At 31.2% G+C, this 18,276-nt stretch overlaps 1 long non-coding RNA gene across 2 annotated transcripts; it reads right to left on the bottom strand.

The window, feature by feature from the left end:
* Positions 1-8,841: 8,841 nt before the first annotated feature.
* On the bottom strand, positions 8,842-11,945 carry LOC146942621 (uncharacterized). Of its 2 annotated transcripts, none has more exons than XR_015032781.1 (6): positions 11,801-11,945; positions 11,264-11,377; positions 10,931-11,168; positions 9,743-9,837; positions 9,447-9,598; positions 8,842-9,327 (listed from the first exon to the last, which is right to left on the bottom strand). It is a non-coding gene; the product is annotated as an uncharacterized LOC146942621 (long non-coding RNA). The 2 variants fall into 2 exon arrangements; XR_015032782.1 differs by having other exon boundaries at positions 9,414-9,598.
* Between the last annotated feature and the right edge of the window lie 6,331 nt (positions 11,946-18,276).

The following is an 18,276-nucleotide window of genomic DNA, read 5'->3' on the forward strand; positions in this document are numbered from 1 at the left end:
TGAAAAGGAACTTCAGTTCCACTATTAAACTCAACAATAAACAGCCACCTGCGTTACCATGAAAAAGTACATCAAACAAAAATCATGATTCAGATATAACAAAACACAAAATCTCTACATGATAGATATTAGCATAGCTTAGAGTAGGGAATTGCAGAGAAAATCAATTAAGAAAAATTGAAAATACAAAAGGAATGAGAAAGATGAGGCAAATAGAATAAAGCAAAAATGATCGAGGTCGAAAGATTAATAGATAGAGATTAAAATTTGATGAACGGCATCACATTAAAAAAAATAACGTGATTTTCTGCGTATGTGATTTGTTGCATATCTGATTTGTTGGGTTTTGGGATTAGTATTAGCGGATTAGAGGAGGGAAAATAGGGAAAAATTGTTAGGCTTTTGGAGTGAATTTTGGTTCATTGTATGGGATCTCAAAATAGGTCAGGGGTAATACAGTAAAAGTTAGCTTAGGTTTTACGTTAAAATTAGGGCTGAAATAATCACCCGGCTTAACTTTTATATATAATAATAATCACCCGGGTTAACTTTTATATATAAGAAGATGTATGGGGTCTCAAAATAGGTCAGGGGTAATACAGTAAAAGTTAGCTTAGGTTTTAGGTTAAAATTAGGGCTAAAATAATCACCTGGGTTAACTTTTATATATAAGAAGAAAATTTGATGAAAGGCATCACATTAAGAAAAACAACGTGATTTTCTGCGTATCTGATTTGTTGCATATCTGATTTGTTGGGTTTTGTGATTAGTATCAGCGGATTAGAGGAGGGAAAATAGGGAAAAATTGTTAGGCTTTTGGAGTGAACTTTGGTTCATTGTATGGGGTCTCAAAATAGGTCAGGGGTAATACAGTAAAAGTTAGCTTAGGTTTTAGGTTAATATTAGGGCTAAAATAATCACCCGGGTTAACTTTTATATATAAGAAGATGTATGGGGTCTCAAAATAGGTCAGGGGTAATACAGTAAAAGTTAGCTTAGGTTTTAGGTTAAAATTAGGGCTAAAATAATCACCTGGGTTAACTTTTATATATAAGAAGAAAATTTGATGAAAGGCATCAAATTAAGAAAAATAACGTGATTTTCTGCGTATTCGATTTGTTGCATATCTGATTTGTTGGGTTTTGGGATTAGTATCAGCGGATTAGAGGATGGAAAATAGGGAAAAATTGTTAGGCTTTTGGAGTGAACTTTGGTTCATTGTATGGGGTCTCAAAATAGGTCAGGGGTAATACAGTAAAAGTTAGCTTAGGTTTTAGGTTAATATTAGGGCTAAAATAATCACCCGGGTTAACTTTTATATATAAGAAGATGTATGGGGTCTCAAAATAGGTCATGGGTAATACAGTAAAAGTTAGCTTAGGTTTTAGGTTAAAATTAGGGTTAAAATAATCACCTGGGTTAACTTTTATATATAAGAAGAAAATTTGATGAAAGACATCACATTAAGAAAAATAACGTGATTTTCTGCGTATCTGATTTGTTGCATATCTGATTTGTTGGGTTTTGGGATTAGTATCAGCGGATTAGAGGAGGGAAAATAGGGAAAAATTGTTAGGCTTTAGGAGTGAACTTTGGTTCATTGTATGGGGTCTCAAAATAGGTCAGGGGTAATACAGTAAAAGTTAGCTTAGGTTTTAGGTTAAAATTAGGGCTAAAATAATCACCCGGGTTAACTTTTATATATAAGAAGATGTATGGGGTCTCAAAATAGGTCAGGGGTAATACAGTAAAAGTTAGCTTAGGTTTTAGGTTAAAATTAGGGCTAAAATAATCTCCCGGGTTAACTTTTATATATAAGAAGATAGGTCAGGGGTAATACAGTAAAAGCTAGCTTAGGTTTTAGGTTAAAATTAGGGCTAAAATAATCACCCGGATTAACTTTTATATATAAGAAGATGTGTGGGGTCTCAAAATAGGTCAGGGGTAATACAGTAAAAGTTAGCTTAGGTTTTAGGTTAAAATTAGGGCTAAAATAATCACCCGGGTTAACTTTTATATATAAGAAGATGTATGGGGTCTCAAAATAGGTCAGGGGTAATACAGTAAAAGTTAGCTTAGGTTTTAGGTTAAAATTAGGGCTAAAATAATCACCCGGATTAACTTTTATATATAAAAAGATGTATGGGGTCTCAAAATAGGTCAGGGGTAATACAGTAAAAGTTAGCTTAGGTTTTAGGTTAAAATTAGGGCTAAAATAATCACCCGGGTTAACTTTTATATATAAGATGTTTAGAACATTATTATAAAAAAACTTTCCCACTAAAAAATTCTCAATAATTGATTTCTAGTCCCCATATTTTAGTTGGCTTTATCTTGATTTTTTTTGCAATTAAAAAAATTCATATTCAATTTGTATCATGTTAAAAAAAATGAAAATTTTGGTAAACAAGCTTTTTATATTGTTACGTCAAAAAAAAAAAGGTTTTTTACAACAAAAAACTTTCCCACTAAAAAATTCTCAATAATTGATTTCTGGTCCCATATTTTAGTTGGCTTTATCTTTATTTTTTTTGCAATTAAAAAAATTCATATTCAATTTGTTTCATGTTAAAAAAATTAAAATTTTGGTAAATAAGCTTTTTATATTGTTATGTCAAAAAAAGGTTTTTTACAACAAAAAAAAAAAGTTTTTTATATTGTTCTAAACATGTGTGCAAAAAATCGTTTTAGATTTAAAGGACAAATAAATTTTTTTTTTTTTTGAAACAAAGGAGTCTAAGCTCGAGAAAAGAACACTAAATAGAGATGACTCTAGGGATCGCTATCTCCATAATATCAGCTAACGCTAGAATAGCAGAGAGTAAAACTGCGTGCAAATATTTGTTTAAGGACTAAAAAAACTAAAATTAAGTTAGGATTAACCTTAAAAGGTTCCAATTTTTTTTTGGTACAATGTCTCAATTTTATAAAGACGAAAAATATTTTTAACCTTTTAATTTATCAATATCCCAAAAAAAAAATTAATCAATACATATAATGTTTTTTTTTTGTTATATTGGTATTGATATGACGCTTTCATTGCCGCTTAGCAGTGACTAATCTCGTCAAAACCTTTAGGGCACACAAGACGGGTCATCCCTCTCAAGTCTCAACCATAAATTAAACTCTTTATCACATGCTTAAGGAGTTATTTACCATTTGAATCAATCTATTTTGGTGATCAACTACAAATATTTATTTACTCTGCGGATTATCACTGATTACTACTAATCAATGGCCATTTTTATGGAACTTTTACTCTCCCAATTCATTCAAACTTAAAAGATAATTAAAGTTGCTAAGAACCATGAGTAATTTTTTATTTTTTTTTGGTACAGAACCATGAGTAATTTTATACCCCAAAATAACAATTTGAAGGTGCTGCGTAGACATGCCAAAATGTTATTAAATAAAAAAGCAGAAAAGGATACAATTAGGTATACGTTACAAAAAATACATGCCACCGTTTTATTTATTTTTTTGAAACATGCCACAGTTTTATATATATGCTAAACAAACAGCTTTAAATAAAAATCTGCAATAACAAAATCATGCTCGATACATAATATAAAATCAATCAAACTAATTGAAAATTAGCAAAGTTTCACCTCATTCCTCTAGAAAAAGTAATTCTCAAATGCTTTCCACGAACATTGCTTTCCAATTTTTAAGTGATAAAACTAGTTACAAACCCGTGCTTCGCACGGGGTGGATTGCTTTTTTTCGGATAATTTTGTTGGCAAACACATATTTGTTAATACGCTTAAAAGTAAACTGATTCGAAATATAGATATTACATGCATATAAATATAAAAAATCATGATCCATAACATATCAAATCCTAGATAGGTCGACCATAAACGAAACCAAAACAGAAGTTATACAACATAGATTCTAAAGTAGTTGTGTTTGATGGATTACAAAGTTAAATTTCCAAAATGGCCTCATCATCTTCAATTCCAAAAGTAACCGCTACCTTTCGTTGTTTACTGGTCGCGGATGTGTCTGACGTACATTTTGGTTGGTGGATCTTCCAAATCAAAGATCAACTTGTCACCCTCTTGTAAGTCGCGGTCTATGACGAAGTCAGACCATTCATCACCTAAAGATTTCTCAGCATTCCTCATGTCAGCAGTTGTTACCTTGCAATTATATGTCTTGTGTGTCTCCACATCCTCTAAAGTCAAAAACCAAGAATAAAAGAAAATTGTCAAATAATGGATGATAATTACTATAGCCAATTTTGAACATCTAAATTTATTTGAATCCTAAAATAAAGGGGAATGGAGAGAAGTTTCTTTGTAACACTCTTTATGGATCTTACACAATTTTTTTATTTTTTTTATGGTTGAAGCGAACTTTATAGTTCGAGTATCCGCTAATAAATACTGTTACAAACTAAGTATTTGATCTCATATAATCCATTAGATATTAAGTTGTTAAATATTGGTTACATAAAATTATTCATGCTTTTTGATAAGAGAAACAAAAATACAAATAAAAAACCTTATCTGTAATAATTTACACACAATCACAAATCGCAACAAAGATATATGATGACCATGGTTTTTCCATGTCACTTGAGAGTTAAGATAGTGGTTCAAAGCTTTATTCCTTGAGGATTTAGATAGTCATGTCAAGGCCTTTTAGAGGGATGGTAACGGGTTTAGTGACACGAATCTTATACTTCCACAAAATCATAATAACCTCCCAATAATGCTAATGCTAAGTTATTGTTTCTTATTTCGCTATCAACATATGGATATTCAGGTTCGCTAATGAGTTATTCACCGATTCCTGTGTATATAAAGTGGTGACTAATTAATATTTAAATTTTTGAAGTATGGTTGCTAAATGAAAATTAAAGCATATATAATCGACGGTTTGAATAACGTATCCTTTAAAAAATTTGTTCCAAAGGAAAAATGAGCACCTTACAGGAATATTGCACAAACATTAGATCTCCTCCTTGGTTCAAGATTAAATTCACTATCAGAGCATGTGTTACCAACATTTGTCAAGCTATCCACCATCATTTTTTCAACAAAATTTACATTACTTTGAGTTTCCAAATTTTCCACCACAGTTGCTCTAACATGTTCGGTTTCGGATGTCTTCGAAATTGTCATTTCATTTTCTTGCGCTTTCGAAATAGTCTTAAGTCTTGTCATGGTCTGCATTCTCAGCTTTCATCGAACTTGTTTTCTCAAACATCTTGTGCAATTTCAACATTTGCTTCATGATCAGCATTTTCTTTTGCAGTTTCGGCATATGCTTCATAATCAACACTTTCATCTGCAGTTTTGGCATTTACTCATGTTTAGCATTTTCAATTGCAAATTTACAATCTTGACATTTGACATTAGCATTTGGATTACACTCACAGTTGTAACTTATCGATAAGAGTTTAGTTACTTAAGAATACTCCATATTGATTCGAGCAGATGCAAATACTGAAAGTAGCCATATGTTAGAGGTTCAATACTAAATCCTATCAAGAACATATTCTTTGAGTATTCTTAATACACCAATGGTCAACCATCAACTCTACTTGTTTTGGATGAACCATCGAATCACTTAGATATACCTTCTAAAGAAATGGTTGAGGTCGGTCACATTTTTTTTTTTAAATTTATCCGTATTTTAAAATTCTTTGTTATATGTTTGAATGAGTTATATTTAAAAAATTATTTAAACTTTGTGGTAAGAAAAACCAAAATACAAATGCAAAACTTCATCCGCATAAAGTTACACACAATCACACATCACAACATACGTATATCATGACCAATCTTTTTCTATATGGTCCTGCAGTCTACATTATTTTTTCTTACTATAGATAGCAGCCCAAATTGGGCACTTTGCATTGTAGGTCAATTTCCCAATTCTTGAAAGCTTGATTGCTATCAAATCTCACCTCATATATCACAAAATTTCAGTAACACCTACTGCACATAGCAAATATACGGAATTTAGTTATTTTAAGACTTCAGACAATATAACAGCCAAACATCAAAGGTTTGATTTTGTTAAAATCAAACCTTTGATGTTTATTAAAAAATAAATACTTCTGATTTATTATTTAAAATCTCAATATATTATCAATAATTGAAGGATTTTTTGAGAAAAAATAAAACTATATATATATATATATATATATATATATATATATATATATATATATTGTGTGTGTACGCACGTTAGATTATTTAATTTTCAATTGTCTAAGATGGTTCGGATCTCATCTAGTTTAACCGGTTATGGGATCACATTTAACCATAAAGTCATGAGAGGAATTTTTTTATCGTATTTTATAATTCTATCAAGCTCGAGATATTAGTTTTTTTTTTTTTGAAGGGAAACTCGAGATATTAGTATTTATGCACTTTTAGTATAAATTATTGTATTAAGGAGGAATTAATTCATTGGCTGCGGATGATAAAGGCAAGGCAATTATGGTGTCAATGTTTATGATATGCTCTCGGAATTAATTAAATATATGCTCTCGCAATTACACCCATGATGGAGTGCACGTTAGGGTGTGTTTGGGAAGAGGGTTTAGGAGGGGAAGGGAGGGGAGGGCTCACTTTTATTTTTTAAATTACGAACAATGTAAAATGTCTTTTTAAGATAAATTAAGTGTTTTTGAAGTATTATATGATCATTTATCATGTTGTTAATTCAATTTTTTAAAAATCATTTTATAATGTCTTTAAATTAAAAAAGGAATGTAAGCCCTCCCCTCCCTTCCCCTCCTAAACCCTCTTCCCAAACACACCCTTAGGGTTGTTAAACTTGGAAGATTAGGATCGACAATTAATGTGTAGCCATGCAAGTGGGAAAAAATAACACCGCAAATGTAAGCTCAAACCTACGGTTTCAGCATTTTTTATTGGCAAAGTCATGGTTTCCCGGTCTACTGCTAAGAGTATTGAGTATCATTAGTTGAGATTGTCAAAATTTGGATAACCCGAATGCAAATACTAAGCTCAAATGTCTCGTTTTGTGCCTCAAACTTACCGTTTTAATTCAATCAAATAAAGTAGTGAAAATCTACTTGCAAAGCATGAAGTATATATTTGGTATTACAGTGTGTGTGTGAGAGAATCATGGCGGATGCCTTGATTCTGACACACTTGTCGTGATACCAAACATACCCTAAGCTTTTCTCTTATTTTCCCTAGTTGCACAATAATTTTGATGAGTAAAAGTCCTAAGCTCAAGAGACATATGATGGTCACTCTCATGTACTCATGTTCCTTGAATTTGGAAGTCCTAAACCTTCTATATGATACACATTGGACAATCAAGCTAAAATGATATTCAAGTAGGAGTCGATAAAAAAAAATTAGGGTTACTCTCACCTTGCTAGAGTTTTTAAGAGTGAAAGTCATGCAATGACTCACACCTTAAAAGGGGTGCTTACATTTACATGCATTGTTATTTTCAAAACTTGAGATGAATTTCAATTTGCTTTACATATTTGATTATCAAAGAATCCACTTAGTCTAAACTTCCCTTTATTAATGAAATGAAGATCAAGAAAGACAAACTACAAAACAGGATGGATGGCCAATCCAACCCACCACCCTCACTTAAATAATTTTTGTGTGACCATGCTCTTCAAGTAACTGTTTAGTGTTTAATTAACTTAGAACATAAGAATTTCAAAATCATATATCCAGCCCATGTAAGGCCTCCTCTTTGCTAGTTTAAGCCTTGGTCTCAAGAAGCTTGTCAATCATGTCATCAGCTTCTTGAATGGTGGTGATGGTCTGGGCACTTTCTTCTTCCACACTAATGCCAAATTCCTCCTCAAGTCCTATCACAATCTCAACCTGCACAATTTGAAATGTAAATCTGAATAATTGGTAAAAGATCGTAAAATGTAAACCAAACACTGTTCTGATTTACCTGCTATGAATCAAATAATCACATATAGCACGGTAACAAAGCTTCTTCTAATCCATTTATTTATATCTCATAAGTATTTTGGCTAAGGTAATGAATAATTTAACTCCTGCTAAGTAGTGTTACCTCCTTTATTTAAAATATATAGTTAGTACATTTCTTACATATATATAATATAAATTCAATTAACGTACCTTCTATTATATATCCTTTGCTTGAAAATTGAGAGGGAAAATGTAGGGAAAGAGGGAGAAGAATGCTTATGATTGATATTTTTGTTTTTATTTGTATCATTATAATAAGTGAACAATATTTGAAAAACTTAACAAAGTCCACCAAAACTTTCGAAGAAAAGATTAGTATGTTAATCTTCTTTATTAGTTCACATGATATGTTAGTTTCTATGACTTGATGAGCTAGAGAGTTGGTGATGACTTTCAAAACAAAAGTTAATTATATATCTTTGATTGTGAAATGTTTGCAGCAAAAGATAGTGATCAAGGTGTCAATGAACAACCAAAAATCAAGGTCCAAAGCCATGAAGATTGCAGTTGGAGTTTTAGGTAATAAAATTCACTGATTTTGTCACCATTAATTATTTTCAATTCAAAATCAGTTCAAAACCATAGCTTAATTATCCAAAGTCCAAACTAATCATGTGCAGAAATATTCAGGAGTGGAAAGTGCAGCTATAAAAGCAGATAGCAAGGATCAAATAGAGATAACAGGAGAACAAATAGACTCAGTTAGACTCACATCTCTGCTAAGAAAAAAATTATGTCATGCAGAATTGGTGAGTGTTGGTGAAGTGGAAAAGAAAGAGGAAAAGAATTAATTTAACACATTCCAAACAGCACATATATAAACACATAGCTTCAACCCAATTTTTTTGATAGTAACAAAACTTCCGAAACTGGATTGCCTCACTCATAAGAAACCAAAAATAATTAACATAAACTCACATAAATCTTACACATTACTTTTCAAGGACTCAATTGAGAGCCATACTCACGGTATAGACACTAAAAGACTACCACTTCACATCACATTTCCATTACAACTAACCTTTCCTGGTTCAGGACATGCTTGTGTGACATTTACTAATTGGTTTAGACACACATATATAATATATAATGAATGAGAAGAAAACAGAAAGGGAAATCCTTTGGATGTGCAAATTAGAACTACCCACTATATATTCTTGGATTTTAGAGTTATCGGAATCGAATGACCAAGAAGGCTTAGATGAGCTCGTGGCATGACTATGTTTAGAGCCATTGTCTGTTGTCTTCTTACCACCTACAGTTTTGGAGGCAGACGGTGGCTTGGATGCGCGTACCAACCTCTTAGGGGCATCTGCTTTCTTCATAAAAGAGATAGATTGAGAAAATAATGAACTACCCATGATAGGAGAACCTGTAGAAGATAATTTAAAAGAAAACAACAATGTTTCATAAGAGTGATAGAAATTATCAAATTTGACTTGCAAATTAGAACCGCACATTATCGATTCTTGGATCATAGAATAGAACTACCGGAATCTAATAACGGAGAAGGCATAAAGGAGGTCATCGCATGGCTATTTTTAGAGCTAAACCCGCTGCCTTCTTACCAACAGTTTTGGTGGTAGCTGCTTTCTTCTTAAAAGAGACGGATTGAGGAAATAATGAACTGCCCAGAAGAGCACCTGGAGAAGAAAATTTAAAAGAAGACAATAGTGTTTCAGAAGAGAAATCCAAATTATAAACATTAATTTGGAAATTAGAACTACTCATTAATAGCCCTTGAATGCTAGCAATGTAACACACTAATTATAGTTGAGAATACTCACCGCCGATCGCTCCATACATTCTGCATGTCTACTAATATCTCGAAGAGGTAATGTTCGATGATCAAGATAATCATCTTCCAGCACAGCCTTATCCACTATGAAAATGAAAATACTTTCAGAATAAGTATGTAAAATATAATAATCATGGACAACAGTTAAAAAATTGCCTGGTAAGTTTACCACATCTTTTTCTTCGCCGAGATCAATGCGGAACTTTTATAATGTGTTCTCCTATTTACACACATACTCTCTAACTAACTGACTGACTATAACAACTCTTAACTACATTAACTACTCTAATTAGCCATTAGACAAATGAATTTTTATAAGCACACTCCCGAAAATACAGTGAAAATGGATATCAATTGTCTACAAAACTAAGTGTCATTCTAATTTCAATTGTCTGCTAGCACCGATGAAGGGCATTATAGAAACAATAGCAACAAATACAGTGCATGTGATTGAAGATTGCTTATATTTGAGAGTAAAAAAAGTCAAGTAAAACAACAAAAACAAAGCAATTTGCATCGGTCAACAAAATGGTAAAGTAAATAAATTTATTTATCTTGGTTGTTGGCTGGGGTAGAGAACATGCTATTATGAATTCTGATGCAGCTGAGCCACATATTACAGTAATGACTCTGAACTGTATGTAAAATTATAAACAACCTGCAGAAGAGGTAGCTATAGAAAAAGGTTGATATATATTCTGAGACAGCAGTGAAGTCAACCACGTTTGAGACGCCGGAAAGCAAAGCTGCTGCTTTCAAAAAGTTATATGTGCTTATTATATAGGTGCATGGTCTCAAATATTGCTCATGTTTTTCATGAGAGATATACTATTCTATCTGCCAAGATACGATTACTTTATGAATACTAATCATGGTAGTTAGAGATGCTATACTTTATGTATGTGCTTCCGGATGTTACACATATAAGGAGAGGTCTGATGCATAAAATAGAATACTTATTCTGATAGTTACAGAAGCTAACAACTATTATTTCTTCAATTTATCTTAGAACCTCAATTCGTAAACACATAAACCATACTCAGGGATAGACACTAATTATCAAAGGTATTCATCAAACTGATATAAAATTTCAAGCCGTTTAAAGAAAAATACTGTTATGATTGGAAAATATTTAAACTGTGATTGTATATAAGTTTTTTAATGAAATATAAGTTACCTTGAGGTGTAACTTATATTTGTAGTAGGTTACTTTGTAGGCTCTCTTTTATATATGTTGTTACAGGATGATCCATATCTCATATATACCAAGTTTTTGACATTCTTCCAATGATGTGCACACACCCTTCATATCAAATTCCACAATCTCTGATACTTCAATAGGGTATTTAACTTCACCTGGTTTAGTAATTGGCCAATGGATCAAAATAAGGTCTAAGTATTTTAGTTGAAGAGTCCTGCAAAAACAAACACGTATACATTCAAATCAATATTCATAATTCATGAACAAAACTACAAATATAGCTAATTATTGAAGTTTTTTTTTAATTACCTTCGAGATTTCTGCAGAGCAGGAACAATGAGCTCAGGATGATTATCAGTAACCCATAATTTAGAAGTAACAAAGATATTGATTCAGCTGATAGATTGCAAGCAGCAGCATGTTCTGAAAACATTGAAACCATGGAAAAAGAGACACCAAATTTCAAACATTGAACAAAAGAAGAGCAAGAACAACAAATTCTTTAGCAACTTTCAGAAGCTTTAACTTTATATATTTTTTCATCTCATTCACACTTAATTTGTTATCAAATTCAATATTTTTTAAAACCCCATTTTGAAAATTCAAAACTCATCTTGGATTGGAAATTCTGGAAGATACAGGACATTTTGAGCTTAAAAATGCAATCAAAGCAATGAATGAATGATGATAAGGTCATTTTTTTCAATTGCATGCCAGAGTGTCTGTGACTCGAAAGTTGCAACGGATATATGACATGGAAATCAGCATATTTTGTTACGAAATATCTATATACCATTTTTACTCAAATATTTTGAAACAGTAATAAAAATTTGATCCTTTACATACTTGTTCTAGATCAGATGCCTCAAAGGTAGGAATTACAATTTCCTGGATAGCCACCAGAAAGTGTGATCAACAATGCAACATAAAATGTATTGTAAAAATATGAAACGAAATGAGCATCTATCAGCTGCAAAACAAAATTGTGAGGATAAACATGTTATACCCTAATTTTGGACCTAAAAATACTAACTCATTTCTTCTTATCTTTCATTTGATTTGTCTCTGATCAATTACATCTTTCTCTGCATTTTATTTCAATATTACTTGCAAAATTCACATAAAAGGGTATTTTAGTCATTTCCTGCATTCAACTCATTTTAGTCCTTGAAAATTGTTTGAGTCTTTTAAATTGGTTTGTTTAAGTCCTTGTTTCAATCTCATGTCAAAATTCATTTCAAAAAATATCAGTTGAGTCATTTTTAGTCAGTTTAGCCCCTAGGGGCATTTTAGTCATTTCCTGCGATAAAATCTCTTTCAATCTTTAAAAATTTGTTTGAGTCTTTTCGAACAGTGTGAATAAGTCTTCATTTCAATTCTATATCAGAATCCATTTCAAAAATTGCATTTGAAGTCATTTTGAGTCAGTTTTGCCCCTAGGGGCATTTTAGTCTTTTCATGTGTTAAAACCCTGTTTAAACTCTAAAAATTGTCTCTGAGTCTTTTAATTCGCTTGTATGAACTCTCGCTTTAATCCCTTGTTAAAAAATCATTTTTAAATTGCATTTGAGTCGTTTCGAGTCATTTTAGTCCCTAGGGGCATTTTGGTCATTTCACATAATATTTTTGATTCATTTTAATCTGCTTTGTTGTTTTTAATCGTCTCGCTTTACGTTAATTTTCAATTTACTTTTTCAATTCAATTTTAGTTTTAATTTTCATATTTGGTCCTCGTACTTTTGTTATTTACATCTTAATCCTTTTTAAGTGTGTTAAGTCCAAGTGACACGTGTCCAAATGCTATTAGTCCACAAAAGTTTGTTAGAGTTCAGTGCCACGTGTCCCACTCCAATTGGCCCAAAGCTTACCACATCACCTATATAAGTCAAAGTCAAGGTCAAAATGTGATAACTAATCATTTTTACAAAAATCATAAAAAAATCAATTTCTCTTCCCCCTCTCTTTTTCTCTCACGTGAGACTCATCACCACCACCATAACCACTTTTTCTCCACCACTCCACCACCCTAACTAACTCATCTTCAACCATAACAAACTCATTCACCACCTTTAACCACCACAAAACCACCACAACAACCTTGAATCCTCCATAACCAAACCTTCATCATCACCTTCAACTAACAACAATCATCATCATCATAATCCATCACAAACTCTCAGCCACAATCACAATCATCATCATCACCAACACATCCATTTTCGTTTTCCTTTACCACACAAACATTCAAACACGAAGCAAAAGCCAGAATTGAATTTGAAGCAAGGAAAGAAGAAGGAAGAACGGAATCAAGAACAAAGGAAAACGATTCGCGTAGAACTTCGAATTGAAAGCTCCAAGAGGTATCGCTGCTCCTCTTCATTTCTTTTGATTTGTTCGCAAATCTGTATGTGTTAGATTTAGGTTGTTCTTGGTTTAATCTTGAAAAGCATGCTCGAATTTGAATAGAGGAGTAAAAATCGATTACGAAATTGTAAGATTCGTTTAGATCGGAGCATTTTGAGACTCGCCGGAATCTGCACTTCTCGCCGGAGAAGATGAAGTTTCCAGCGAGTTGATGAGTTTTCCGGCAATGTTCATGTGTTTTCCGGCGAGGTAGGTGAGGAAGATGAAGATCATGATAGGTTCTTGGTGTTTTTTTGGAAAGTTTGAGAGAGAAGAGAGCATTCACGTGGGTTTTGGTTTTAAGAGAGAGAAAGATTTCTTGAATGTGGCTGTATCATTCACGTGAAGCTCTTTTCAAATGCTACCTACTTTGCTTTTTATCCTATGCGCGCTAGTCCACCACACTACCATGCTCCTTGCCTTCTTGCGACCATTAGATCATGGGTTGATCCATTTGGATCAATCCAATGGTTCCTGTAGCGTCTGCCTTACCCAAGATCCATGTCCCCTTGGGCTTGGGCCTCTTTTTATGCAGAACTTGGTTTCTTGTGATTTTCTTGCTATTCACGCACTTGCCTAATACTTTCTACACCCCTGTTCACTCAAAAACTCTTGTAAAAATTCCACAAAAATTCTAGTAATTTCTTATGCTTTTTTTTTATATTTTTTGACGTATTTTACATGCCAAATCTTGATCACAACATGTGAAAAATATTTTGGTTCTTGATTGATGCTTTGTGTCAATTGTTGTTCAAATCTTGGTAAAATTTCTAAAGTTTTTTTGTGAAGTTGTTGTGATCGATTATTGGCATTAGATATTTGTTTTTACATATGGAAACTTGCTTCAAAAAATATGTGTTCATGTTTTGTTAATTTGTGCATTTTTTGTTATGTTTTGTGAAAATTGTGATGTGATTTTATTCTTAAACTTTGATGCATAATTGGGGCCTTGAGTATGAGATGTTTGGAGTGAATTTGACTCTTAGATATGATGTATACCTACTGTTTTTTGAATTAGTCTATGGGAATTTTGGGTTTGTTAAATAATGTGAAGCATACTTGTGAATTGAAGCGGATAAAGGAAAACTTGCAATCTTTATATTCTTCGGTATAGTTAATGATCTTAGTTCTCATGTTTTTTTTCTTGAACCAAGTCACTTAAAACTTCTTTAATATCATGAGGATTTAGGCCTTTAACTATACTTTAGAATGGTTTTAAAAGAAATGTCAAGTCTCTTTCATCACTTTTAGTTAATTTCTCTTGTTACTTCATTTTCAAGTTACATTTACTTTACTATGCCTTTAGTATGTTGTTTCTATTTCATTTGTGCTACTAACTCCTTTTGTTTCATGTCTCATATTCCATAGCATCTTGCATATTCACTTTGCATATTTCTCTTTTTTTCCCTCTCTTTCTATATTTCACTTGTAAGCAAATAGAATGTAAAGATAGGGCTTTGTAATTCTTTTTTATTTTCATGTCTTTAAATTCTTGCAAGACCATAGAATGTATCTAGGCCAATGATGTAAAGGACAATGGACTCTAATGATGTACACCGACACAAGCACCGACACATGCACACACATCACGTAGATATTTTAGATGTATGCTTAGACTATGCATGTTTAGATGTATGTTTAGGATTGTATGTTTAGATGAATGTTTAGGCTTTATACTTAGAAAAATCATTTTCCAAAAAATATGAACAACTTCACTCAAACTTTTTTTTTAATAAACCTTGGGATCTAAAACCAGACATTAATAACGAGAAAATCAATAACCAGTAATTAATGTCTGGTTTTACTCCCTCCGGTCCTATTTACAAGAGAAATTTTAGTCAACAAAAGTTGATGTATCTGGTTAACAATTCAGTCCACATCCATCAACTTTTGTTGACCTAACTTTCTCTTATAAATAGGACCGGAGGGAGTAAAACCAGACATTAATTACTGGTTATTGATTTTCTCGTTATTAAAACCAGACATTAATTACATTTAAGAACAATCAACAAAAAACCACTAAAAAAAGAAACAATTAACCAAAAAATCATTAGCTCATAAAAAAAACCAACCAAAAAAATACATTTGAAAAAAGGAATATAATATTTGTAAACTCGGTGGTAAGACTTTTTTTTTGTAACCTCGTGTCATATGTTCAAATTTCCATCACTACGGTTGTAAAATGGTTATGGTTGTTGGTACCATAATTATTAGGGTTGTTCACTTCAAAACCAATCCAAAATTAAATCGTAAATCGATTAAAAGAACTGAAAACCGTACTAAAAGAAAATTATGGCCGTGTTTTTGTAAAATCATTTGGATCGGGTAGAATTTTGTATATATTTTCAAGATCAATCCCGATGACATAAATAAATATTAATGTTATTTTAAACATGAATATTTATTTATTATTAATAACGGTCCTGCTAACCGGTGCTACCGGCCACTGGTTAAGCATACCATAAAAGAGTATTATTATCATTAAAGGAAACTGTTTTTGACTTTGTTATAAATTAATTACACAATTTCAATGCATTAACTACTACTCCCTCCATTCCTTTTCTATTGATGTTTTAGCTCTTGACACAAGTTTTAAGGAGTAATTAAAGTATATAAATATTTGTGTGTGTTTTACTTAAATGTCCTTATTTATCATTAAATTCACATGTGATAAATCAAAGGTCACAACTACTTTAATAGTTTATTGTGTTTTCCAACAAGGGTAAACTTGAGAAAACAATAATAAATTCACTAAAACATCAAAAGTTTTGGAATATAGTTGAAGTTCTAAAACATCAAAAGAAAAGGTATGGAGGGAGTATATAATTTCCTTTTTCATATTCTTAACCAGTGCCCTAGGGACACCGGTTAGCATTTCCCTATTAATAAAATATATTGCATTGATTGTTGTTGGACAGTTTCTAATTTTTTTAATACTCCATCCGTCTCTAAATTATTGTCGTTTAAGGTTTGTGAACGGTTATTAAGAAAATGATTGATTGTGTTGATTTCAATGGTAAAATTAATATCATTTACTAAAATACCCTTATTAATTGTAGTTAGTGGAGTAGTTAAGTTGGATGAAATTCAATGAATAAGGGTATAATAATGGAAAAAAAGTAATAAATGCTGCATTGGTATTCTAAAGTGACAATTATTTTGAGAAAAAGAAAAAAATGCTAAAGAGACTATTATTGTGAGACGGAGGGAGTATTAAAAACATTGATTGCATTATTTCATAGTATCATTTATGATCGATTATTTTTATTTTTAATTGTTAGTTTTTAATATATGATAAGTTATGACCTAAAAAATATATATGATGTGTTGTATTTTGTATCAAACTTATGATTTTACTTGTTGATAGTATTCATTTTAGTATCCTTAAAAAAATATATTAATTTTATCATATGTTTTATAAGATATTTTTTTGATGCATACAAGATTTTAATTTAGATATCCAACGATAGTTACAAACGTCATTCAAAACGATTCAAACTGCGGATATTTAAAATTTTGGATCGGATGAATTTTTATCGGATAATCAATTCAAACCGCAACGCGAACACAGTTAGCGACTTACCAATTTTCTGTTGTTGTCTAAATACATTGTATTTTTGTTTAATTATTATTAAACATTAATTTTTATATCATTAACCGATTGATACAATGTTAAAAGTTTCAAATTGAATGAAGTATAGTTTGAAAATTTTGTAAACGGAAGTTGTTCTTACATTATACTACTAATAAACTATCATTATGTAGAAAATCAATTACTACTAGTATCATATTGTTAGAAATAGAAATAGAAAGCATAAATTTACTACTAATAAACTATCCATATCAATTACTACTAGTAATTTGTGTTTTCAATGCATAAATTTAATAGCATTGCTGTATTTTAAATTTTTTGATAAAAAGCATTGTTGTAAATGATAAATGATTTGAATGAAACGAAAGTTAAATGACTTATTTAAAATAAAATAAAATAAATGACTAAATTAATACAAAATAATATAGGATAAAGGAATACATGAGGGTTTTGCCCCAGGTAGTTAAAGCGTTGGTAATAGGTATGGATACAAGCATTTAGGTACTCATATTGTACGGGGACTAGTATTGAAGTTGCTATCTATGCTGACACAAGTACGGACATTTTTTTTTCTTCAAAAAAAAAAGTACGGGCATTTTTTTGAATTGTGGGTACGAGAACGAGCATCTTAGTACCCTACCCATACCCTATCCATTGTTATCCCTAGCTAGTACCCACGTTGTTTCACACCCGCATATATAAATATATTTTTATTAATGTATAAATAAATAAATAAATATAATTATTCTTTAAAAAATATTTATAATTTTAATAAATAAAATTTAAATATTAAATTATTTTTTTTGGTGAACAAATTTAAATATTAAATTAATCAAGCCTTAGCTGTAATAAACAATTTTTATATAATGACTATAAAATCCATTTATATTAGCTATATAATAATATTTTTGTCTTTTTGACACATCATTTTAAAATAAATACTTCAAATTATAATTTTATATTTTCTATACGTTATTTCTTCTCACATTGTGTGAACTTTTTCTTTTCTTCATAGGAGAAAATTTGGTATACAACATAATGAGACTTACTAAAACTTTTTAACCAATAATATATATCTAACAAAAATTACACACGCAAATAAAATAGAGCACCGTCTAATAATTGTTTGATTACGGCCATGCTACACACTGAAGTACTTTGAATCTCCAAGAATAACATTTGCACCTAATGGATGACAGTTAGGGTTGAAAAGGACTAAACTCAAACTCGACATACATTCACGAATAACTTGGTTCAACTCGTCAACTCAAATTAAATAATTCAAAGATGAAAATTATAATTAAATTTTGAATTACATAATTCAAAG

This window comes from Medicago sativa, chromosome 3 (genome assembly GCF_051527215.1).
Source record: "Medicago sativa cultivar Bolivia chromosome 3, Bolivia_mono, whole genome shotgun sequence".
Lineage (NCBI taxonomy): Eukaryota > Viridiplantae > Streptophyta > Magnoliopsida > Fabales > Fabaceae > Medicago > Medicago sativa.